The sequence below is a fragment of the Syngnathus leptorhynchus genome, chromosome 19 (assembly GCF_054491065.1).
Source record: "Syngnathus leptorhynchus isolate UIUO chromosome 19, UIUO_Slep, whole genome shotgun sequence".
Lineage (NCBI taxonomy): Eukaryota > Metazoa > Chordata > Actinopteri > Syngnathiformes > Syngnathidae > Syngnathus > Syngnathus leptorhynchus.
Genome location: NC_141213.1, coordinates 3,392,697 through 3,420,188, shown reverse-complemented (window position 1 = coordinate 3,420,188; position 27,492 = coordinate 3,392,697). Strand labels below are relative to the sequence as shown.

General features: G+C 41.1%; 1 protein-coding gene across 1 annotated transcript in view; it reads left to right on the top strand.

Annotated features, from left to right (window-relative positions):
- adarb2 (adenosine deaminase RNA specific B2 (inactive)) overlaps window positions 1-27,492 on the top strand; it is a 182,030-nt gene that overhangs the window by 22,758 nt on the left and 131,780 nt on the right. The gene's annotated exons all lie outside the window — the stretch shown is intronic.

The following is a 27,492-nucleotide window of genomic DNA, read 5'->3' as shown; positions in this document are numbered from 1 at the left end:
TTTCATCAAAAATCCTGTTAGGCATGAGGAAGTGCGGTAACTCGGTTGTCATGGTTACAGCAAAATCTGCAAAGCAAGACATTAAATTGTGGCAAGGTTAGGTTCCTTTCAAGGGAAAACGCTTCCGAAATAAACAAATGTTGGCAAAGCAAAATATTTGGATGTCAACATTCTTCCACTGGAAAGTCAGGGAAACATTTTTGCCAAGATTATTTTTTTTTCAAAACCTTCAGAATGTTTCTCCGTAGCTTTCAATTGATTGGCATCAGCTCCTGCTGTCCTTGAACTTCACATTTGACACCAGTGGTTTATTTCTTCTTCGGGATATTCCGAATTATTGCATTGGTAAACCACAACACATCAAAGGACACTAGAATTACACTTCACAATTATCTGTCGATGCTTCTAGCACAAGGCATTCTTTTATGAAGCAACCATTTGCTGTCTCACAGTCAAATCTGTACTTCACCGTATGTGCTGTCCAGTATTTCACAGCGTATAACGACACCACTAAAAAGTGGCTGTGGGCTGCGGTTACACGACTGCACCCAGGTGACCTGAGTCAGGCTGCATGGTGCAATAGTGGAGACCATGTAATGCATCATGCGTGCAAACAGGAAGTAGGTGTGGACACACATTTACAGTGCAGGTATGATAAGTCCACTCCCAGACTACAAATATTTTAGAGCCGTCTAAGTTCAGAGGTCAAAATATAAACATTGAATGTAATCTGCAAGTAAACAGTCACCACCCTTTGCAATGTCGTCAAGGTAAATATCGGGATGGGCACTGGCATCACGTTACTTTGTATCAATGATTGAAGCAACAATCAGGTCCTGATAAATCTTTTCACTTAGATTATTGGCTGATTATTGGTTGATTAACCTTTGAGCGGGAGATAGCCCAAATGTGTAATCTTTCCATAGACAGGAAATATTGTGCAATGTTAGTCACTACACGCTATACGTAAATCGCAGTGACTGACAACCACATTGTGTAAATGGGGGCGGAGCTTTTGACCTATCCCAGTGAGTATTACAACATAAGATTTACGTGTGATAAAAAAAAAACGGATGAATTCAGTGACACATTTTTGCTACTTGCAAGTGTGAAAGAGTTTCATGGTCAAGGTTGCTGCTCCAAGTATAAACCCACAGAGGGAGGCAGACGGGCTGAAATTCTGAAAAAAGTGTCTGTGGTGGGACTTGTTGGGGGGGGGGTTGGTGAGGGAGGGGGAGACATGTAAGACCCCCGCAGTGAATGAGACTGCCTACTTATCAGCTTTGAGCGTGATGTGCAAACAGAGGCCTTTCAGGCCTGCCAGGCACACAATAGCTTTGTTTGCTATGCAATAGAAACCAGTTGTTCACTGCTGAGTCAATATTTACCGCCTAATGGAATGTGTGCTCGGCTACTAGCCCTGCTCAACAACACCAGATTGGAAGAGGGACTCACTAGCTCCCTTTTCTGTCTTTCACCCCCTGTCGTGGTCCATCCCCATTCGTCCTTCCCTCCCTCTCTCCCTCCCTCCTCTTGAGCCGAGCCTCCCTTTAATGTTGTTATCGTCAACTTGCTTCACTCTCCTTGTCCTCTTGAAGTTCTGGGAGCCCCTGGTGTCTTCCTTCCCTTTTCCTGCCTGAATCGTATCATGACTGCATCTGGACCTCCCCTCACGGTGGGCTGACAAACAGACAAATGGAAACTCCATATCAGGCACAGGAGGAGCGTGGTTATAAATCATACACGGGGAAAATGTCTAAAATAAAAAAGTCGAGAATAATGCTGAGCATTTATAACACAAGACGAAAAGATGTGGTGGTAAAACATGGAAAATGTCCAATGACCAATGTCCTCACAAGGTCGTGGCACTGACAGAGAGCGAGAGCGAGAGAGCCAGAGATTACTGTGCGATGAGATCACTACGCTGACAGAATGATCCTTTTGTGCCACACTCTGATGGTAGGCAGTGAATGCATCACAAGTACTATTCACACACCGGTTGCAGATTCACTCCCGCTAATCACGCCCAATTTTCCTCAAGGTACACCCCGTAAGCACGTGGAGCGCAAACATCTTCCTTTTGACTCTGTGTACCTTTTTGCCCAGGTAAGGCCAGATAGCTAAAGGCACCAAACACTTGTCCTTTTAAAGCTTTTCCAGCAGCCAATCCATTCCTTTCAGTCATGCTTCAATATCCCTTCCCATACAGCCTGGAGGATCACTCAGGAAAGGACAGTTGTGGGAGTGATGGTGCGCAGGGTTTCCATAGTGACACCAAGGTAATGAAAAGATTGGGCGAGAGCAGTGTGTAGTCGGTGCCAGTGTGTGTAGTGGGTGCCAGTGTGTGTGCGTGTCGTTCTATAGCTCTGGGTTGAGACACAGTGGAACCATTCATGATCTACTATCTGCCCCCCAATGGCATTCAGTCTTAAATCAGGGTCGGGCTTGCAGAGAGCTCAGATCCCAGCCATGTTTTATGTTAGCTTAAACAATCCCCATTCAACGAGTGTTTTGTGCATTCTGTCATTTTTACCCCCTCCCAACTCATTATTATCTTTCCATTTCTGTCCAACAACTTTCTCATGAATGATGAGGTCGTTTATAATACCCTTGTCATAAAGAGGGATGAATTGATGGGTTTGGGTTGTCTTTTAATTGGTTTATGCTGGCAGAGGGATAAACAATTAGGAGGATGCATATTAATTGTCCCTAATTATGCTTTCTAGCCACAGATGAAGTGATTTCATAAGTTGGATGAGCCAAATTCTCTCCATGAAGGAGAATCTACATCTGTCCATGCTTTCAAAATAAATCATTGGTCTGATTTTAGTGCTTTGAGGGGTATTTATCAATATTATTTCATTTCTCTCCACATGTCCGCCCCCCCCCCACCCCTCCACTTAACTTGACCTTAACCCAAAATCGCAACTCGGCACTGATTGCAATTGGGTGTGATGGAATTAACAGTCATGTCAATAAAATGTCTCAAATTCGGTGTAACTTTTTTTGACCCGCGAGAAATTACAGCAACCTTTTCAAAAGATGGGTGAAGCTTTTGTTGATGAAGTAAACAGACTTTCATAGGATTCGTGCTCAGAGAGACGAGACGGCAGAAGAAAGATCGTGATTCCAATATTTCACATTATTAATACACTCCTGTAGAAATGATCGGTCACTGGCATTTAATATGTGTTTTAAATTTTCAAAATTGTCAAATCAAATTAGAAATACCAATTTATACCATAGCAGATTGCATCTATTCTCTTTCAGAAGGTCCCGCAGAGTTGAATTGATAATTAAGTAATGAAATGAACTTGTGTGATCTAATTTTATATCAGATATCCATATTATCCCAGCAGTAGTTATTCTAATGTTACATACCGTAAGAACGGCGCCTTCATTCTCCAAATGGTAATACGAGCTGGATGGAAGAATTGAGTTAGCGTTGTGATTTATTAGCGTGAAACTTTATGCTAATGAGCTGGTTTATACTTGATCTATTAGATGTTTTTACAAAAGTTGAAGATTGGATTGTTTTATTTTAGCATCTTAATTTTTTTTTTTAATCCTCATATATACGGGCAATTTTCTTTTTTATTTTTTTTAATATTTGGCCAGACTCAAGGAGATCCAATGACATAAAAAATAGTGGTGCTTCAGCTCTAATGCCTCATAGCAGGTTAAATGGAGCGGGGGACAATGGGCAATTCTCCAGCATTTCCTCTATTCAGTGCTGCCGCAGGTTGTTCTCCCCCCACTAAACTCCGCTTCCTGGTGTTTCAGCTTGAAGCTGTATACCCTATGGGGTCCCAACAGGCTGGAATAAAACACGAGTGGATGCGACAAGTTGCCATGGAAACTTCATAAGCCAGTAGTTGGAGGAAGGGATGGAGAGGGGGGGGGGGCTACAGTATCTAGTGAAGCATGCATCTGAAGGAAATAAATTGAATGCTGTGGAGAGGAAGACAGTGAGGGAATACTGGAAAGAAGGATGTGTTATTATTAGGTAACCTTTTATGTCGGAATTATTTTTTTCAACCGTACGTGGCACGTCGATTGCTTCCCCGGTGTCTTTCGGCATGCCTTGAAAGCCGGGGCTAGAGGTTAAACGGCTGTCTGCGTTGTCACCAGGACTCTCTACGACGCCTTCTGCTGTTTGTCACAAATGGTGACCACGGGACGCGTGACTGCTTTTTCTTTGCATTTTTTTTTTTTCTTTCTTAACCTTTACCTACAACTGTCATCGCTTTGACTGTCAGCCCATTGGCTTCACTTGTCTTAGGGGGCACAATTGACGGGTCATTGGCTATCAAAGCTCAAAAGCCTCAAACACGCCAGCGGATTGCCAAGCATCCTTTATGCCACCTAAATCTTTCATTAACCACCAATCTATCATTAATTATCGGCTGCAGGCATTTATGGAGAGCTTGGGAGATTGATGGCACGCGGTGGGGGAGGGGGCTGACTGTTGAGGGAGGCAATCTATAATGACTCAGAACAAGGAGGATCCATCTTAACTTTTATTTATAAGGGGCTTGACTACTCACCAGAGGTGCAATGTTGTTTATCTGTCTAGCCAAGCCTATTACATTAGTGCTCATGGCTGCTGGAGAACAGCTTTATCTTCATTGCCCATGTCTCTCAGGGTCCATCTCCATATGTTTTTGGACAGCTCAATGATCATCTCTATTTAACACCACAGGCTCCTCGTGGTGTCTTAGCCCCTTAAAAGAAACAAATTAATTCCCCTCTGAGGCAAAAGCTCTGTACTGGACAATATGAGCTTCTCTGTAAGTGTGTGTGTGCTCCTTGTCAACTTGAAGGTGAGATAATGTATTTGCTTTTGATCGAGGCGCAGTCAGACAGCTCCCTTGTCCAGGAAAAGCCTTTTTTTATAGTCTTGCTGTGCATAGGATTAGCGTTCAGCTACTGGCTGAAGTAAACAAATGCGTTGAGCCTAATTATGAGGGAAGTGTCGACTGTCTACAACAAACCGTAAAAAAAAAAAAAAATATGCACCAGCAAGACGGTGCTTCTAATATAAAAGTGAGAGTATTGAATCTTTGTATGATGCAGTGCAGTTCTACTAAAGCCACAAGAAAAAAACATACTGTTAAATAAATACGCTCTGATGTCTATAAAAAGTCAGCATTATCTTTGTAAAGTAAGTGTAAGATTTGCTATATCATCATATTTTTTTCTCTTATGATGAAGTGTTGAAGCAGTAATGCTGTTTTAGTTTTTAGTGTAATGTGAATCTCAGTATTCTCCTCCACGTAGTGTTCACACATCATATCTGAGCCAGCAATAAAACGTGTTTTTATTACTCATGTTTTTAATATTTAGCTGCTCCCGCTATTCACCGCTCCATTTATTTTGTTATGACGAAGAGTGAAAAGTCACCGTCAAGAGTGGAGCCAATGCATTTTAATAGAGCCAAGTGCCAAAACCTATAACGCATTTAATGTTTTCAGATATTTTTCTAGAGGTAGACTGTTTGACACATGTGATTCAAAAAATTGTTTGGAGAAAATGCAAATTTTCTAAGGTACAAGCTCAGTGTAAATTTTCCAAATATAATTCTGCTAATATAAGATGAACATTATCATTGTATTTGATTATGAAACAACTATATTAGGAAACTGTGCCACTTGTGTATCTCTTGAAAACATTTCATCGTTCTGACATTCACTCTTTGGAGGGAAAAGATATTAAAACAAAGAACAGGGATCAGACCTTGGATAACAGTGCAGGGGGTGAGGGAGAGAAAGCGATAACAGGTGAACAAGAGCAGACGTGGAATAAACACCCCGCTGGAACACTTTATCCCGCATTGTCACGGTTTGTTATCCCAGCAGTCTACTTGATATTTAGTGACAAAGACAAGATCTTAGCTGCCTAGCGATCATGCCGCGCGCCCTTCGACACCCTTCCCCCTTTGAATCCCCCATCTGAGCCCCATCAAGTGTGTGACATACAGGCAGTCAAACAGAAATCTTCCCCTTACAAGCTGATGAAAGTGAGGTGAAATTTCGGCAAACATCAGGTGAAATTTCCACTGCTCCGGATTTCAAAGTCACGCCAGGGTCAAAGTCAGGACCAGATTGGCCTCCTGACAGACATGCACTTGTTATATTATTTCACTCATGTCACGGTGGAATATGGGAACTCGGCAGGTTTCATTATAGCCAGAATCGGACAGTTGGCTGCACACTTGATCAGGCGTCGAGCTCCATCCGTGGATTCCGGGAAGCGGAGACCAGCAGGTTATTGGAGTTGGTTGACAGCCGATGACCTCGGTGTGTTTTTGCCTGCAGAGCTTATTATATGTTGTTGTACCAAGAGCTCACAAAAGGACATCGCAGACTGCGGAACCATCTGAACCTTTCATTATGAACTGAGCTGATATAAGCAGAACCATCGAGGAGCTGAGGAGACTGATATGCCAGTCAACAAAGCTTTTTTTGGAATATGATCGTTGTATAATTCCAGAGCTCACTTTTGGTATGACGTGTGTTAGCAACAAAGAAACAGCGATGAAAATATATCAGAAGTAAAAGAAACGCTAAATATCCCGAGAGTAGTTTCAATCTTGAGGAAACACAATGCTGGCACACGTTTGTGTCGAAGGAAAAGGAAGACAAGTGTTGAGCTCTCAGCAGACACAATAGCAGAATTAGGATTCATGCTGCGTGGCTTTACAGGTACTCTTCCAAATGACTCCGTAGAGCCCTCCAGGCTACTGTCAGCTGAAACCCTCACAGGAGACACCGCTAATATGCCCGAGTTGTTTCGCAACATGGCAGAAGATGGTTATGATATGGATTACACTGACAGTAAGTCAATAAGACCCAGATCCTAGGTTTTGCACCAGATTGGTCAATTGTTCACGGCTTGCTGTTTTATGATTTTCAGTTTCTGATCACTCAAGTCTTTGCTGAAGCTGGATTGTGGCTTTTTCAGTACAGTGGTGCCACACTTCAATATTTAACTCCCGCCATATGTTCATTGACTCCAAGCTCACCGATCAGGTCAAGTTCCACTTTACCGATATGCCGTCCAACCAGAATCAAGCAATTAGACAGCATCCAATCAAATCGGTGTGACAAGCAGACGTCTTTCATCACAGCGGGGCTCCAGACGGTTCCTTACGGCCCACCTGCCCCAAGCACCATCTCAGAGATGGGCTTGAATAACTAATTAGATAGCACCCCTTCTGCAAATGCAGCATGGGCTATTCACTCCACACCAGTACAGTAAAAATTCTCCTTGATCTTGATGGCAAAGCCTTGAAATTTTCTACGTGTAAGCATTCTTTGACTCCCTCGCCAGTACAGAAGAAGAGAAAAAGGAGGGGATGGTTTTACAGTGGAGTTTGCTCGCGTCTGATGTGCACGTCGCGATGCTTTTTTTTTTTTTTTTTTTTTTTTTTTTTTTTCTCCAACTGGAGTCCCATTCAGAGAGCAGACGATTTTTTTTTCTTCTCTTATATCAGTGCACTCATCCGCCCTCATCTTTGCACATCTGTTGGAATCAGTTGTCATGTTGTTGAGAGAATATTTGCGAGGTGATCGACTGAGCGCCAACAATACTCTGAGCTACAAGAAAGATTTCAAAGCAGACGTCTGGGCTACAAGCCTTGACTGTTCCATTTTTGTTGAAAAGAAAGCCATTCTTAGCTTGTATTCCTTTTTTTTTTTAAGAATGCATAATCAGGTGGGGGTGGGGAATATAGACTCAATGGCCCCAACATTTAATTTGATCCAAAATAGGAGTTATATTGAAAACACCTTGAACATTTACACTATGTAGCGCAGTTTATACATAAGATAACTCAATGTGCTTCACATAATTCATTTGCGTTTTAAATATCTTTTACTAGCTTCGTAAAATTACCAAGAGAGCATACAGCGCAAGAAATTCGATTTCTCCCCGTGTGCAGTGTTCCATAAAATGGTTGAATTTTATAAACCAACCAGGGGGAAAAAAAAATATCAGTCTTTGGTTTTCTTTATTGACTTGACAGGCACTTTTATATCAAGCATCAAACTGAGGAGCTCATAAATCACAATGCACCATTAGTGTTCAAAGAGATGACTCCAAAACTCCACAAGGCACTCAGACACCAGAGTTCAATTTCACTTGACCTCGCATGATTGTGCAGCTAAGCGGCAAATAATAGAAGAACTTTAACGTCATTATGTCTTAATGGACGACAAATCTGCAATGTCAAAAGTGGACATGTAAACCTTGGTGGCATTTAAGATGGTTGGCATTATCTCAATCTGGAGAAGTCTGGGAAAGGGATGACATCAAGAGTGACATACATGACAAGGCGCTCACGTCTCAGCTCCCATTAGGCATTTGTGTAGCGATCCAATTTAATTGCAGTGAAAACATTCGCCTTCCCCAACCCATTTATATTCAACCATTTGTCTGCCGGTCTGTTGACACAGTCTGATGAACATCATTCTCCCCCGCCAGTGTTGTTAGTGGTCATATTAGCAGCAGTGTTGACCAACTCCTGCAAGGTGACCGCCAGTAGATGTGGCTAGCTTTGCATTGAGACTTTCTGTGAAGTCAGCCATATTAGGTCAGGGCTAATTGTGTGTGCGTTCTTCATGGTGAATATTTGATCTGCTGTTTGCCCTTTGCTGGCCACACAAAGCAGAATAATGGCTCTCTTTAAGAGGCAAAACCTTGGGCTTCCTTGACCCAGGAAACAGGCCAGTCCAATTACTCTATCAATTATTAATTCATCATAAAGGTCGTCCTGTTCCTCCATTATAAACATCAGTCTGAGCATGGCAATGTCACGTGTGTGAACAGGGCCCAGAGGTCAACGCTCGCCAGACACGTCTGTGTCCTTTTAACTGCCGGAGGAATCCAACTGTCTCACATTCACGAGGGACGAAAAGTTTTAATATTTGAAAATGTAGTAGTAATGTATATTTTATGAGGGACAGAGACATTTTTAATATTTGACAATTATTATAAATCATAAAAAAATGATTTGCACACGATCAAGACCAGACGGTTGTGCAATACACACTTGAGTCACAGACTAATTTTTTTATTAATTTCATTTTTCAAAGTAGCTATTTTGGTTTGAAAAATGCTACTGTTGAATTCCATATGACTAAATATTCAGAAATTTGATTGTTGAGAATTCAATCTGCAAAGTTTGAAGCATGCACAACTAATTTTTGGGCAAAATTGTACCAACACTGAAGAAATACTGACTGTCCTGCTGTTTGTTTATCTGGGTCTCTTTATAAATCTCACTGCATTCATGCAATACGGTCAGAACAGGACCAACTGGAAAAGCTAGTTATTATGCATTATTCCTCGCTAACCCCCACTGCTAACCTCACCGTCACACCGATTAGCAGGTAACCTATAGTGACCTTTGGAAAGAACATGCAGTCTTTGAGGCAATTTGTACACCAAATTTAGAATTGCTCATGAGCTAAATAGCCAGGAAAAGAGGTCATTTTAAATTTTATTTGAAGGTAATTTTGTTACAGCTTGACATTCAGCAAAACTGACAAAAAGGTTTTGTAAGTTTGCCGTAGCCCGGCTGACACACACACACACACACACACACACACACACACACACACACACACACACACACACACACACACACTCACACACACACACACTCTCACACACACACACACACACACACACACACACACACACACACACACACACACACACACACACACAGGGGAGGGGGGGTGTTGTTTTATGAAACAGTGTGCATTGTGCAGCAGTGTCATGAATATGAAGGCAAAGTCATTTACCATTGTGCTTATTGTTTGTCATTCGATTGTTTTATATTTATGGTGTGGAATCACGATATGAGCAAATCATTTGAGATAAGAGTGTGCTGCAGAATTCCAACACTTATTGGCAGCAGGAAACTTCACAACATTCCGCCACCATCAATTCATATTGATTTCCTTGCAGTGGAAGGACATTATCAGTTGGTGGCAGTAATACACCATTAAGCTGATTTTCCAACCGCCAATAGACCCCCACAGTAGAAGATGAACAGGAAAAGACGATAAATGAGGTTCGGGCATAATTCAGTTTTGCGTACGTTGAGTGCAACTTTTCAGGAACGGATTATTTGTGTTTTGAGGTCATGGAACAAATTAAAATCATATCTCAAGGTCTCACTGTATATGGTTTTTCATAACCACCACCCACTGAGAGAAAAAATAACTACGATGTGGCCCGTGACAAAAATGAGTTAGACACCCTGGCTTAGAAAGACCCACGTGTGCATGCACTCACACATAAACACAAATCGTATATATACACAAATAGTACTTGATGTACACCATTTTTATATATAATCGTGTCATGTAAACAAAGCCAAGATTTTTTATGGTAAATATGCCGCACAAGCAGCTTTATTTATTCAAACTGTGACCAATGAAGTTTGGGGTCCAGTGTGATTTAAAGTGATCAATATCCTTGCCAGTGATTCTGTGGCTAATGTTAAATGCGTTGTCTTGTTTGACCTTTAACTAATGACGCTGGCACCCCTGAGCAAAGGTCATTTTTTTTATATTTCAACTTACCACAATCAGTGTCAACGGATTCCGACTGGTTAGCGCATAACGGGGAAAAAAACAAAAAAAAAACACCTAAATACCTAATGAAAAGTCTTGTGAGAATGTTTTGACGTCTGCACTTAACAAATACAGATGCATGATGGAAATTTAGAGCGCATGAAAAAACTGACAGCAATAATTCTTGCATTCATTAACGTGATAATCTTCTTTGGTATATTCCAAATTGTCAGGGCTGTGTTCATTAAATCACGTTATTAGTCATATTAGCATTAGGTGCATAATTGAGCGTGATTATCTGTAATTATTCACATGAATTACATTACAGCCACTGATCATTCAAGGGAAAGAAAGATTTTATTTTTTTTTCCTCTTGCTTTTTGCATTTAGGAAAGACATCCCTCAAACAAAATCTGCATTAATATTTGATTACGCTCAGCTGGTAGAATTCAATTTAATTTCAATAATTATTTTATGAATATTAACTGATTTTAACTGACCTCCTGTAAGTGGGGAAAAATATTGAGACTGAGAATGTTTTTTTTTTTTAATTATTTTCATAGACATCCTGATGTACCAGTTTTTCTTCCAATGTATTTTGAGAGCTATACAAATGTATCTGAAATAATTGTTTGACACATTCATTTATTTAGTTGAGGGCAGCAACTTCTTGTAACTGTTACTAATTTAGATTACAAGAAAAAAATCAAAGTACAGTCGGGTGTTTATATTTAAACACCGTGTGCTATTAACTGAACATTCTACTGGCTGAGTGTGCCACTTTACATAAAAGCCTGGAGAATCTAGTAACTGTCACGTGGCTGCAAAGAACCGTTTTTAATAATCAAATTCCCCTGTGGCTCCAATAAGAACAATGTGAAGCTATACAAATTTGTTCGCTCAGTGTGTGTTTGTTGGTTCCTGCTCTCATTAGGTTGAACACAACGGGCGCCTTGCTTCAATGTTGTTTCCTGTATAGGCCATTACTGATACCTGCCCTAGGGTGGCGAGTGGAAGCCTGAGACAAACAGCGAGCCATGTGAAGTAAAATGCACCCGAGAGATTAACGTGGCAAGGAAATCGGGGTGTGTAAAGAGGGGTGAACTTAAGGTTGAGTCAACTCGAGGCCACAATGGGATCTTGAGGAAAGATGCTTTACGGGGTAAAGCTATATATTCATTTAAATAGGAAAAAAGGGTGTTTAATTTAAATTAAATTAAACACCACGCCAATCCAAACAATCCTACACATGTCTGTCTTTTTATTTTTATTTTTATCAAAATATGATGGCTAGAACGGTTGCGGTAATATTCATTATCCTGGTGATGTAATTACTGCTGGTATGAACAGTTAGTAATGAGCAACAAAATCATATCTTAGCTCTGGAGTTTTCAATATTGCATTCTGTAGTTTCAACTTTGCCGCAGTCGTCAATTTTCTTACTTCTCCGACACTCCTCCTTCCTACTATGGCCATCAACCAAGCACACGCTGAGAAAAACAGCAAGATATTACTTGTTCCCTCCATTACCATTGTTGGCATATGTTGTTCAGACTTTCACAGTTATTTGGAAGTGCAAAACCAACTGCCCCAAGACAAACCATTTCTGCGCAGGAGAAAAGTAGCGTATAATAAAAACAATTTCTGATTCGCCGTTTGTTTATAACTGGCTTAGTTTTTAATAATCTTCCTAACCGAGATGTGACATTTCAATTTATGTGATTTGCAGTATTGGAGGTAATAGATGAGGGTCCAAAAGGGTCAAAAGTGGATATGGACAATGCAATGTGACACCACGGAATTCAATAGTTCAAAACCTTATAATGTTAGTCATAATAACAGAGGAAGGCGCCAGCTGTTCTAACCACGCCGGTCTTCCGTTGAGGAAAGAGGCCGAATAGTATTACACACAACCCAGCCGCTGCAGAAGGCGATTATGTATCGTAATGGAGTCCCATGCAGCCCGCTAATCCGTGATAATGTGATTCACATCTCAACATGCCTAAAAAGTTAAGGAGGACTTAAAGACATTGAGTGTAAAGAAATGGATGAAGGCACACAGAGGAGTCCAAGATGCTGCTGCTCTCGGTCTCGGGAGGGCTGTGAATGGGAATAAGGCTCCCATGGAGGGAATCGGGACACCATACAGATGTGGAAGATCTCCTGCGGTTTTATTGCACAGTTGACTTTTTGATGCTTATGCACAGGCAATGAAGCACGCGATGACAATGTAAACCTATCGTTGATTCATTGTAAATAAGAGCACATTTAAAAAAAGTCATAAAAGAAATATAAGCCATTTGTGACACATATGCTCATTTGAATGTAGATGTGCAAAATTACAACAATGTTTTTCTGCAATGCGGACACATTTTTAGTGGTCAGCATTTCTACACGACCGATTTTTTAAGTTTGCTAGGCTATTTTTAATTAGCTAACGTGACAAGTTTCACTTTTTAAATTCAAGCTACACAATTTTACATTTTATTTCGACCTTATGAACACTGTCAGAGATTGTGTGGAGTTTTCCCAAGTCAGCATTAAATACTGCTTTAGTGAAATTGCTATAGAAGATAATTATTAATAAAAACAAAATCAATGGCTGCGGACCACTTCTTTGGTGATTTGCCTCTAGGCTTGAGAATTGATGTTGTGAAAGTAACACGTCTTAGTTAATCAAAATAAATACACGTTTCACTGGAAAAGTCTTCACAGTGGTGGCTGGTCAATAGAGGGCGCTGATTTGCAACCCTGTTATGTAAATATACATCATACAAATTTGTGTATCTATTTTGAGTAAAGTACGTAAATTTAAGTAAACTTTTTTTTTTTTCGTCTTTGGTGTCTCATTTCATGGCTGTGGTTTAGGGCACTAATAAAATAGTCTCGTTAAAAGTTTGTCATGCATAATGAGTCCGATACAAAAGATATTGCCGACGTTGAATTCCTGCGCTTGATAATTTCCCATAGCAGCCTTGATCATCTCTGGTGGAACATTAGTGTGCCACGGCACTCTGGTTGGCAATCACCAGTCTCATCTAATGCTCTGCGTACCCCCCACTCACTTGAGGTCAGTTGGGACGGACTCCAATTTGTCCTTGACCCTGAACATAAGTGGAAGAAAATGACTGAATGAATAAAACCACTGATTGTAATTTTGACATGTTTTTGACAGATTAATCAGAGTGGGATTTTTCTGCCCATTCTGTCTTTGTTAGTGGGACAATTTGAAAGGCTTGTACGATGAGTTGCACATTTTTGTCAGTCATAAAAAAACATTTCCCCTTTTTTGTGCAAGGCTATTACAACAAGGCTCTCCTGTCATTGTTGCGTGACTCAATTCTACTATGAGTGAATTGTGCCAGTGTTGCAGGTGTTGGTGGGGACAGCTCACACTGATGTTGTCAGTCACCATGTTTCCCAATTACCATTGCCTGCACACTGACATGATTGCCTGATTGGCAGCACTATTTCCGTGGCAATTATTACGATTCTGATTATGTCAATCATTTCATTCTGGGCACCGTGTGGTAGCAAATAGCAGTCTCACACTTTTTTGAGAACCCCCCCTCCCCCCCCCCCCTCCCTCTCTCGTGCGTGACGGCTGTTGGAGGGGCATTGTGATTTTTTTTTTTTACAGTCGGAAAAACTTTTTAAAAATTCATGCTCTCCTCGCCTCCAGTGCTATTACCTTTGAGCTCAGTTGCTCATTCCAAATTACTAACGGCCTGTATATGGTCCCCATAATGATCGTTTTCGCTTTGTGTCAGTAATAATAGCGAGGTTAGTTCTATTTTAGTGCAAGCTCAGGGCTTCTGGTTTTATCTCGCTACTTCTTGTATTATTCATGTCATCCCTATGTCTTTGACTTTTCTCACAGAGCCCTCTATTTAAAAGGCAATTACTACTATTACCTCCTCCCTTGAAAAAAAAAAAACACCATTTTCTTCATTATCATCATCGCCGCAGCCACCATCATCATCATCTATTTACCGCATGATTCAATTAGTGAGCCATCAGATAAAAGGTCACGGCTGTAATCAGTCCATTGAGTCCATGTTTTTTTGCTGTCTTTTTTTTCTCGCACCTTTCCGATGTGTTTAACTTTAGCGTTGCGGATGCTAACGACCTCACGTCCTCATTTGGAGATTGAAGCGTTTCACGTACGACGTGAACAGAACATTAGGGTTAAGCATGCATAATTAACTGAATGAAATAAGTGAATACAAAAATTTACTTTTTCAGTCCATGTTGTTTAATGCATCATGAAAGCTATCGATGTTTTCATCTTAAGAACTTTTTCGTTCTTTCTTTCTAGTACATTTAGCATGGAGCCAACATAAGTGCTATTGAGCCTTGCGATGTGTGTCATCAAGGACTATATAGAAAAGTGTCAATTATTTGACATCAAGGCTGAGTTACACAACTCAGAACTCTGCAAAGAGAGAACAAAAAAGGGAACGACAAATTTGTAATTAAAAATCATATATTTTCAGGTAGGAAGTGTTGAAGTGAATATTAATGAAAGCTGTCAGACTTTTGCAATCACACATTTTCAGTCACCTTAAATATTGCGTTATATTTCCTGCGCTCAAATGCTTGCATGCCTGTCTGATCAAAGCGCAAAGCAGCACACACCATGTGTGTGTGTGCATGTATTTGTGAAAGTGCGTTCGTCTCAGCAGCTGCTCTGTCAGCATACTCCAAGTCTGGGGGTGGGTGGTAATTTTTTTTTTTTTTGGAGAGGGGGACCTCAACAGTACATAGAAAAACAACCCGTCAACAGCCTGAGGCACTGAGCGGTGTTAGTGTGTGTGTGTGTGTGTGTGTGTGTGTGTGTGTGTGTGTGTGTGTGTGTGTGTGTGTGTGTGTGTGTGTGTGTGTGTGTGTCACACGGTACTGCAGAAACAGACTAGCTTGTACAAATACTAACATGCTTATACTCTCTGCAAATATGCTTGTTACCCACAATGATGGCTACTTTGTAATTGGGTTAAGATTTAAGTGTGTAGGAGCTTGTTATGACAAACTGAAAGTGGATTTGTTGTGAATGCAAAGTACACAGCTAAAACGCTCTTGAGGTATTTAGTCTTCAGCATCCAGGCTTAATGAGTTTCGGAACGTTTGTGTGTAGTGGGGGAAGGGGGTGGAGGTCACACAAGCGTGTTTGTTTTGCACTTGTCAAAAAAAAAAAAAAAAAGGCAAGAGGTGCACAATGCTGCCCGCGTGACGGCCGCTGGCTGGAGGCAATTGGTCAAAATCTCTCTCGTAGGGTAATTCCATACTAACGAGACACCGCACACTTGTCCTTGCCCACAGTCTCAAAGCATGCCAATTAGCGCCACTCTCTCAGCGCCCCCCCCCCCTCTTGCTTAGAAGTCATTCTTAACTTTGCACCCTCTGCTCCCTTTGAGGATTTTGAATGAAGGATGTGAAGAGGGGGCATTAAATAAGCTTGTATCAATAACATGCAGGAAACAGGAATCAAATACACGCAGCTAAGCCGCCTTACCAATTAGCTGAAATAGCTATTTAGTGGCAAATCTGGTGTCGGAATGAATGCGGTTTTAAATGGATGCATTAGCGGGCTTCGGGATTCTTTGTGAACAAGACGCCTCGCGCTACTGCTGCGAGTTTGAGGGAAGTGGAAAACATGAAGGTGTCAAGACTCGCTAAGTGAACTGACTCGACACTGCAGTCTTGCAGCACTTCCACTGTGGGAGTAGCTAATTGGATGGTAATTAATGGAATGGGGGCTGATAAATACCTTTGTGAGCAGACTTGTCAAGGACACAGAGGTGAAGGGAGTTTGAGGGAGGAAAGGAAGCTACAGGACGGACACCTTTTCCTCATTGTGACAGCTAATCCTCATCCCTTCATCCCTTGCCTCAATTCCTAAATGAAAGTACCCCTCCCTCCCCTCATCACTCCTCCCCCTTCCACTCCTCTCTCATCCTCCCCTTATCAGCCACCCCCCCCTCCACTGCTTATTCCTTCCTGCCCCAACTTCACTTGTTTCCATGGAAACGCAGGATAAAGAGAGTAACTTCTAGATTAAATCAAAGATTTTTGAAGCGCCGGAAATATAACAAGCTCCTTTGAATCGTGTTCCTCGAGTTCAGGATGATACTCTATTTTCTCTTTGCTGATATTGCATGTGTGCCACTTTCTTCACTGTAAAAGAAGAAAGTGGTACAGATGGAAAGTAGAAGACTATCGGTTCCAATTGGACCAATGTGGATCAAAATTTGGGGGATAACACGTTTATTTTTTTTTTATATCTGGGTCAAATAGCTTAATTTCAAATGGTTGAGAATTTGCGCGACAGTCTTGATTTCGAATGGGTTCATTGACGAAATTAGGTTTTCAAAAATGGGAAACTAGTTAAAACTCCAAATGAAAAATGTGCTGCCTTTATTCAAAAACTTAGTGAAGCTAAAAATATTGGTCAACTCAACTCAGTTTTATTTGATGTTAAATTGAGTTTAGATTCATGAACAAAGGCTTTGATGAGAGTTAATGAAGGCCCAAATTCCTGTTTCATTTTCTTTGATTCGACCCATCGCTTCAGATTCCCCACGCTGTCCAAACCCTTTCATTCACAATTCATGTCTTGTTGAATCATCTTTTTACCCACAAAATATGTCTCTGAGTTTCCATCTGCTCTCTTATAAGAGTTGTTGCTTTCCATCTTGCCCACATCACTAAACATTCTACAATCAATACTTCTCCATCTTTTTTCCATCTTTGCTCCTAAACACCATTACGGCTTTTCCTGATTGATTCAAAGTGTCTTTTCAGCTTCTATTTTCCAAACTACAAATTGCCATGCAGATTAGCAAACTAATCAGATGGAAATTAAACAGTAGAGTGGCGAAAATTGCATATTATTCCAAATGAATAAATTCCTTGGCTGATAACCTCTGAGTGCTCGAAGCTTTCTCGCCCAGAGGTTTGCCAGGGACCATGTAGCTACTTATCTAAGATTAGGCTTCAGATATCCCCCAACGTCACAGGTCAGATACTGTATCTGCAGAAAATCAATACATTTATTGCTGTGTCCGAAGACAATAATCCCTGACGGTTTGAAGAAGGCAGCAGAAGCTCTGGAAAGGAACACGCTTGACTGTTTTGATCTTTGAACCTAGCCACCTTGGCCAGTCTGTGTTGGATCCCGTTCAAAATCAATACGTTTCTTGCTTTGACATGGAGGAATTATCACTAAGAGTTTGAAGATGAGTTGGAAGTGCGTCTGGTGGAGCACTGACAAGAGACCTCTTTGGACGCAAGCCAAATCCTATGTAATCCTGTCGCCTCCAGGGGACTGCAGTAAACACTTGCTCAGTTCTTAATTTCTCCTTTTGAATGGGAACCACAGTAGCGTGCACAAGCTCAAACCTAGCTATGAAAATAACTGTCATCTTTGCTCAGTGCAGAGAAGTGACACAGATCCATAGTGACACTGCTAGCATGGAAAGCACTTTTTTTTTTTTCCCCTTCAACAGGCAGACGGAGTGTGTCCCTCCTTTACACATGGATGAGTCCTCAAGGAGATGCAAGTACAACTCCTGAATGGCAGCGGCTGGCATCTCCACACGTGAAAAGGGCCCAGCAGATTAATCTTACCAACATGAACGTCCCAACAGTTAAATGATAAAAACGTCAATAAATAAATAAATAATACATGTAAATAAATATAATAAAAAATATAATATAATATAATATAATATAATATAATATAATATAATGGTATGCCGCTCCTATATCGGTTCTTAGATTGCAAGTGTAGTTTTGCGCATAAAGTTTTGCGCACTGAGTCATTACAGACATAGAAAGCATGAACGCGGCTTTTACTCGGGCTTGGTCTTAAAAGCCGCAAGGGAACCATTTAAATTGAAGCAATCTACCTTGTTGGCTGTCAAACTTGTCTGACTATTCTCTGCAATGTGTCCGCCCTGAACAATAAGTTAAATAGATGTGAATACCCTTCAAGGAAAAAAAATCATGTCTGTAAAAAAAACGTCGAAAGGCTGCGATTCAATACTGGAAGACCTTTTTTTTTTTTTTTTTTATTTAAGTCCATGTATTTTTTATGCAGCGTCGTCCTTCTTTGTGGCTCTATTGTACACTAGTCACTGAGAGCAATCGCAGGCTGCAGGGAGAAAGAATTCTTTACATCATTCTGGCTGTACCTTGGCTTTACTGTAGCCGTGCAGATCTTACCACCATAGTGGAATTTATGAGGTGCACAGTCACCAAATTACATCTAATGAATTGTATTGCTATTTGCTGAATTTAACACCCTCTTCATTTTTATTGCCTTTGTTTAACATACAGTAGGTGGAGGGCTGACAGGACCACCAATCAGTGAGAGGGTTCATGAGTAACCAGCGTGAGATTAAGAGAATGTGAGATGGATCTGCTCTTGTTGGGCTTTAGCATGTGTTCTCACACTGTGTCTAAAAATTAACCCCGTACGTGTTTGTTTGCATCCATATGTTCACACCACGACCCGGGAAAATGGCGTGTAATAACGTATAAACAGATCCCACACGTATTTTGACTGCGGGATTGGATCTGCCTCCATGACCGATCGGGGGTGAATACATTTGAAGTTTTGAAAAGACCTGCCGAATTCAGAGTCGCCCCTCCGGTCAGCGTTTTGTAAATATCCCCGGTCTTGTTAACGTGTCACACCTTTTAAATGGCTTGACAAAACAGCCCACCCGGGACTCGCCAAAAAAAGAGGGAGGTGGGCGTGCGAGGGGAGCGCTAGCGGGGATTGAAGGAATAAATAAATAAAATAAAAAAAAAAACGTGGCCTGTCGTTATTTTTACAAGTCTTTACGACTCAATTTAGCGTGTGGGAAATAAAACAAGCAGGATGTCGCGGCTCCAAAGGCTAAGATGAGTTAGTGGGACTCCCTGAGCTGTCAGAGAGCTCACGGCGCCGGTGTGGGGGCTGGATCATGAGGGACGAGGGAATAAAAAGGTTGGTGGGGGAGGATGCAAGGGATCATCACATTTTCATCCAAATGAACACTTGTGTTCACTTTGCCATGTTATGCTTTTGGAGGGTAAAGCCTGATCTAGCTTCCAGGCCACGTGGCATTAAAGGATATCAAATGATTGGGACTGTCTGACAGAGCTTTTAGGAGACACATAAAACACCTCACAACACATCTGTATAATTGGGTTAGAAGTCAAACTGTTGCAACTCATAAATGATGAATCAAATTGGAGCAGGCCAAGGATGGATTGACTTTATTGCGTCTCTCCAGTGGATAAAGGATACGGGACCAAGGACGCTTAACAATGACACAAAAGTGTGTTGCTATGCTTGCCTAAGGTTTGAACAGAAATTCAATAATAATACACAGAATAGCTTTAAATACAAAAAATTACTTTGTATGCCCTTTTGGAGGCATTTTTGGGTCATGACCTCATCTTGATGCGATACCCTAACAACTCGTTTCCAGCTCAAATTTTATTTTTTGCAGGATTGTGTTATGTCATGCCGAACTACTTCAGCACACTCATAGATCGGTTTTCTCTCTTTTTTTTTCATGTACAGGTGGTTGAAGTGATCCGCTCCATGGTCTCTGAATATTGTCTGTGATATTTTTTTTCTTCCCCATCAAGCTGTGATAGCGGCGTATGTTAATGCTACTGTCTACCCTTCAGAAAGGCATGCATTCATCTTCCCCTTCTCGCTATCTCCTTTTCTGCTTTTATTTCACACCAACTGGGATACCTCACGAGGGAGGAGAGTCCTGGTAATTAAAATTCTGTTCAGCATGACAATGCTGTTTCATGCCTAAATTGTTTTTCTTCTTTTACCACACATGGAATGAATATAGGATAAAAAGGGCTTTAATAAGTGAATAGAAACTGCTGGGATGAGCTCTGGAATACGCACGGGGGCTACCGTAAGCAATCGTATTCTTATCAGCGAGACGTTCAACATGTTGGGTTTTAATTGTCGGCGTGTATTTTCCGAGCTGAAAAGGGAGGTGTGCGCAAGCGTGGGTTTTTCTTTTTTTTTTTTTTATCGCAGCAACACACGCGCCTGTGCGAGACAAGCGAAACGCCGCCGCACGCTTTCATGTGCTGATTCTCTGATGTGTTTACTCACTGAAAGGTGATGGAGGTGGTTGTTGGCAACAGAGAGAACCTCTCGGGATGCCGTCCACAGGGCTTGTCACTTACTGTCACTCACATGTCAGCCCCTCCCGCACGGATCCCCTGCTCCCCCCCCGTCATGCCCACCCCAGCTTTTCCAAAACAAAGACAGAAGCAGCAGCACAACCCCAGCAGCTGCAAAGGGCCCATCACTCCACCAGTATTTAACCTCTGTTACTGCTTCTCTTTGCTACCTCGCTCCTCTTTCTCCCCCCCTTTACCGCCTTCATCAAAGCATTCCGGGCTATTTTGTTTCCCGGCTCTACAGAGAGGTATTGCTCATGACAACGATCATGGTCGTTTATTTTCTCGCGGCAGCAAGGCCTCGGTATGCACGCCGGGTTAGTATTACCCTATGATATTCAAGCGCTCTCTATTAAATATGCATGAACCCTGGAGATGAAAATTAATTTTGGGAATGTTTTATCCCTCCCTCCTCTCCCCACCTTTTTTTTTTTTTTTTGCCTCCCCCTTCCCCATGCTCGCTCTTTGAATGTTCAAATATGCCCTCATCTGCCTTTGTGTCAGGCTGGGAATTCATTATTTCAATTGGTGGTGATGGTGTAATACAGCACAATATGTGCCGCTTGCCATATTGGTCTTATTAAGGCAAGAAAACAACTCTGATTGAAATGCGCGTAGAGTTTTTAAACACAAGTTTTGCCAAGGTTGCCTTGAGCTCTTATCATTTATGAATATTTAGAGCTATAAAGTTAAAAAACATATTAAATGGAATTATGCATGTATGAAGAGATGGAAATCTACAGTCGGACTTAGCAGTTTTTCTTGTCTTTTTCTGCAACGTGATCTTGGCAAGTCATCACTAATTCCGCTCGTGATGCATGCCCGAACAACTTCCAGACGCGAGCGAGTACGTGGGTGCTGATACGCTCGCATCCCACTCGACGGTAAATTACTATATTTCACAGGTAAGAATATGTGCGAGTGCAAAAGCATCAAAAACACGGCAGTCAAACAAAACAAAATACGCTGGTTGAGCGAGTCGTGTAGGAGGGAAAGTCAACGTGAGTTACTGGATAAAACAAGAACTCTTTCAAGAAATTGTGCATAGAAGGAAAAAGAAAAAAAGTTTGGCTTCAAAGGTTTATTTGGGTTTTCGCCACGGGGGATCATTTTGAATTATCTAGCCTTCATTGTGCCTGCAATTTTCTTGGATTATTCAGCTTTTTTGTTTTTTCTTCAATAACAACCTGCTTTCAGGTCACATCATGCATCCACGATTTGAAGGAAACGAGAATCAGAAAAAAAGTTGAAGTGAAGTGAAGAGCTTAACTCGGCTAGACCAAAGCCTTGTCCAATAGATAAAAAGTGTTTTCCGCCATCTTTTGCTTCTGTAGTAAAGTTAAAATGTTGCTTTTGAATTGTTTCACTCTGGAAATGATTCAAACCTCGCTCATAACTCATTCACTGCCATTGACGGCGATAGACGTCAATTTGTAAATGGGTTGGCAGTGAATGAGTTAATCCCACAGCGGATTGTGTTTAACCGTGGCTCGCAACACATTTTACATGACGTAAATATGGTGAGAAAAACAATGAGATAAAAAGTTCCAGCTTCAGTATGGTAATTATTTGAGTTGGCAGCGTTGGCTTGATTTGCATGACAGCTGAAAACCAAATAAGGGAAACAGTTATTTTGTCTGACGTGAACTTTAAGCTTCACTTAGCCAAATATTACACGGCGTGCTGTATAAACCATCAAAAACGATCCTATTTTCTATTTTTAAAATTCTACTCAATCATCCCGGTCTCTTTTTTTTTTTTTTTTCCTGCATGGAGATTTAAACAGCTACTCTTTGCTGCAATCAGTCAGTGTCTGATCTGCATCATGAAAAAAAAAGAATCATTGAGGAATATTTATTGTGACATTTTTGACTAATGAAATGAAGACTGCAGTCTGTGATTTTGTTTTAGTAAATCATTATGACAGCGGAGGGTTTGTGTCGCAGAGAAGAGCTGAAGTTTGACTATAGTGGCTTGCTTTGACCCTGTGGCCTGTGCTCACTCACCCAAATCTCATCTACATAACTGCATCTTTCATGAGCTATGGTCAATAACCAATCCATATTGTATAGGCACCTGTGCGTGAAGGTACTGTATGTGTGTCCCGCTGCAGGACTTGCCTGGACACAGAAAAAAACATTTATTTTGGACTTCTTGAAGGCTACCGTATTTTCCGGACTATAAGGGGCACCTTCAATGAATGGCCCATTTAAAAACTTGGTCCTTATATAAGGGGCACCATTAATGCATCATGTCAGATTTTTAATCCAGATCAAATCATTCTCCAAAAAAGATTCCCAAAGAACAGAGTCAACCATGACAGTCGTAGCTAGATGCAATAACATGAAAAAAGAAAGTGGCGGTAAAAGAGACTAGCGTGGATGTTTCAGCAGCAGTTTCATCAGATTTCAATACCTCATTCGGTATTTATTTGTCAGTTGCACTGTGAAGTACATATCTCTTTGTCTTTCCACATTGCGGGACTAATAAAAGTTATCTTATCTCGTCCTGTCTTCTCGCATAGTCTGTGTATGCAAACACAAACGTGAATGGCTGGCATCTACCGCTAACTCATTTTTCATGTCACGTCAGTTCAAATATAACCCTTGATTGGTTGTTTCTGTTACCTTGCAGATACCGTCGTTCGTCAAATAGCATTTTACGTAACGTTCCTAGAAAATGAGCTATTTTTAGAACATTTGGTGACCCCCGGTCTGTCATATCAATTATAGCGGTACATATGTATTAAAAAAAAAAACGAATGGACACCAAAATGCTTGCTAGAAAATAAAAAAAATTCGACTTGGATCGTCAAGTGTAGCCGCCTCACCTCACCTCGCCATTTTCCTCACTCATCGGAAGCACAAGACTCCTAGCGTTAAAAAAAAAATTGCCAGGATATCAAAGTTACCCAATTTCCTCAGAAACCATGGAAACTGTACGTGCATGTACACACGCACACGCTAACCCCGCCATGTTGTATCTCCACGAGGGCATGTTCAATAAATGTATTTCAAATGTGCTCTTACCCGTTTGCGACACAATCTAGGTAATCTATTGCACTCTCTTTCACTTTCCAGAAGAATTAATGTTGCACTTGGATCCTTTTCATCACCTCTACGCTTTCCACCAGTGGAACCTTGTTTAAGCTTGGTCAGTATTAGCAAAGAGTAAACTGGCTGCTCGTAGTTGGTAGATGACCCCTGCGGCTCTTATCAGGTGAAGGGGGTTTTGATTAGTGTTAATGGCACGGACTAAATAGCCGTCAGCGGTTGCCTACACCTATTATATATATATATTTGTGTGTGTGTGTGTGTTGGGCTCAAGGGCATGCTAGCAATTCATCATGCTGGCAAAGCTATATTCGCATCATAGTGATGAACATGTTATGTGTCTCGCCCTGCACCCTAAGCTGGAGCTGTGCACGTAATTGTTTGCACCGTTGAAATTCAAGTCATAGAATACCTTGTACCTTGACTTACGAGTTTAATTCATCCCGTGGCCAAGCTTGTATCTCAATTTACTTCTGTATTATATATTTATATTTTTACAGTTTATTATTATGATTTATTAATTTAATTTAATTAATAAAATGAAAAACGGTGAAAGATAAAATTTCATTTATTTATTATTTATTATTTAAATATCATTATTTTTCACATTATTGAGAAAAATAGTACTGTATTGTAAAAATAAATATCTAAATAGGGTTTTATAAAGTCATGAGGCAGTCCGCGATGTCACACTTGTTTAAGAGATGGCGGCAGATAACTACTTTTGTCTAAATGATGCTCTTTAACTGGCTTGAGCGCAAGAACAATGCAAATTCATTCTTTTTAGCGGCGTGACCTAGTGAGTGACATCAGGAGTGCAGTCAGGCCCCACGTTTAGTTCAATGTCTGCTCCACGCTCCTTGCAGAAGTTTTCATTTTTATATGTGTAATTGTTTGTCCTTCCATATTCCTTTTAGTATCCTCCCCAAGAATTTGTTTTTCAAGAATGCCTCACTGTCTCCCTGCAGCCAATGTGTCAGCAACACAGTGATATATGTAAATACTGTATGCTCACATACACTGGCAGACAGTAAGAATTAAGCTAGTCTTACTGAGCACAATCTTGGGCTATGATTCACGATCCACCCGTGGCCCAGTAAGACAGGTTGCAACGCCAGCTCTGTAAATCGCCTGGCATCTGGCGCAACAGACAGCCTTGCATGTTAATGCCGAGTTAATATTATTCTTATGAACTGCGAGTGACTTTGCATGTTAGTGAGCGCTCTATCAAATTAACGTCACTTCCATTACCGCCGCCGTCAATTTTGTGTCACAAGTGCATGGCCGCCACATTGCCACATCAGGGCACGGAGACAACGAAGTAAATATGCGCAAAAAAAGAAGTAAATCGCATAAATGAGCGTCTTGCAAAATGTTTGAAATCCTTTAAATCCACGTTTGAATATAAACACACGTAACCTTTCTGCACAGAAGAGAAGGAAAGGAAGGAGGGGGGAGGGGGGGGAGTGATAGTCCTTGCTCATTTATCACATAGCTCCAAATGTACAGATGAATCCAGTGATGAAAATCTGTGCTGAGAAATGTCAGGCAGATATTAACTCCAATGCATCAAAGTGGCGCCGCAGTCACTAAGCTGACGCTCCCAGCCGCCGGTTCAAGTCTGAGCCGCCGATGTAATTTTCAGCCAACTGCGGCCATTCGTCACCCAGAAACGAGTAAATAAAGACACAAGTCACTTTCTCCCAAAGATTAACATCTGAAATGATGCAGAGCGAATTTCATTAGCGCGCAAATGCCATTCTTTAGATCTGTCTCATCTCAATGAGAGTGAAGGGAGGGAGAAATTGCCTTTTCATGTAGTTTTCACTAATCGCTTCCCTAACAAAATACGGCAGCCTTGTACTAATAAGTAAGTTAAGGCTCAGTGGATAGATAGAGTGAAACAGCACAGAGGCTAATGGAATTGAGAGCTTTCCATGCCTCCATGGGTGTCTTAATTGTCAAAAAGAGATTCTCAGATGAGTACTGCGGGAAGCCTAAATTGGAGGAGCAACTCGCCGGACTTGTTTTAAGCCAGAGCGCCTCTCATTTGCGTAAGCTGGATCAAATCCTTTATTCAGTGTCTGGAAACAGCAGCAGCAGCAGCAAGCAGTAGGAGCAAAGTTTCCAATGCAGCCAATAGAGACTGCAGTGACTGTAAATGTTCAGCTTTCAACTCGCTTGTTTATTTGTAGAATGCTTCACTGTTAATCTAAACTGAGAAATGATTGCTTCTTTCAAGGTTAGGTGATTTATTGTCACTCTATTTTGGGAGATACACTAGAACTTCTAAAACCTAAGGAAATTGGGGGCAATGGTTGACTTTCACTTTGTTCCCATAGAAAATAACTCGAAAGTGGCCAAGGATCTAAGACCAGCCGAGCTGATCAGGTCAGGAACGCGGAAACTCTGTTCCTCTTCCCAAAATCTGCAAAGGTGGAAATTCACTGTAGTGATTAAAAAAAAACATAAAATAATTTGGTTATGACCCACAGAATGTGAGATGCAGAATATGTTTTTAATCTAAAAAAGGTCAACACGAGCATGAATGTGGAACATCGGTGCCAGTGTTATAATTACAGCCTTGTCTGGAGATGATGCCGAGAAATGAAGATAAAGTTGCTCACAATGTAGAGAGGATTTGATGAGAATCCCAAAGTGAGGACCCTTCATTTGCAACCTTTAATCAGCCCAATGAGATCAGATTCCAGCACCAAAAGAAAATGAGGGTGGAGAAATGAAATGGTAATTAGTATTGATTACCTATGTGCATATGACCCTTTCAGTCTCCCCATGCATTCTTAAATCAACCCAAATTATTGAATTTACTAATTTCATGCAGGGGGGGTGATGGCGACGGGGGGGAGGGTCTTAGTGAACTGTGCACCCATTGGAGTGTGAGGAAATTACAATGATGGGGATACAAGGTGTCTTTTTGTGCACAGGCGGTGGAGGAGTAAAGTCAAATTAAGCATGCTGGTTTAAGTTAAGTATAATTATTCTGGGAGGGTCTGTAGGGAGGAAAGGTGATTCAAGTTGATTTTTTTTTTCTGTTCCCCTCCCCCTCTTTCAAATTACATTTTACATTGTCACTAAGCAATAGTCTCAGTTTGACCATACATGCATGTAATTACTGTTAGTTAGTGTGGGTAAAAAAAAAATTTAATAAGTGCAAAGCAGCCCAATTAATACGCCTGTGGGAAATTGAAAAATTTTTTTTTTCAAATGATAAGATTGATTCCCTAATTGTGGCAGCACACACGGCCTCACACCGTTAATCTACGTCGGTAATAAGCCACTCATCTCAAAAATGGTCTGGAGCCAAAGTGGACAGCGACTGATGGAAAGAATCCATGTCATAATGGACCCAATGAACCCGGAAGCTATGGAGAAGTGGTGGTACTCTGTCGCCATCTGCTGTAGGTTTGTGATATGACAGTGTATACAGAATAGGACTTTTTACCCGGCTCCAAGTTATTAAAATGGGGACTTAAAGGAAATATTCATGTGTACTCCCACTTCCGTCAGTTTTTCTTATTTTGCTTTTACTTATTTTTTTCAATGCTCTTCCCTGACTTCATCATGAACATGCAGCAATACACCAATTCCATCAAGCATCTTCCATGCCAAAAGCCTTTTTACAAGAA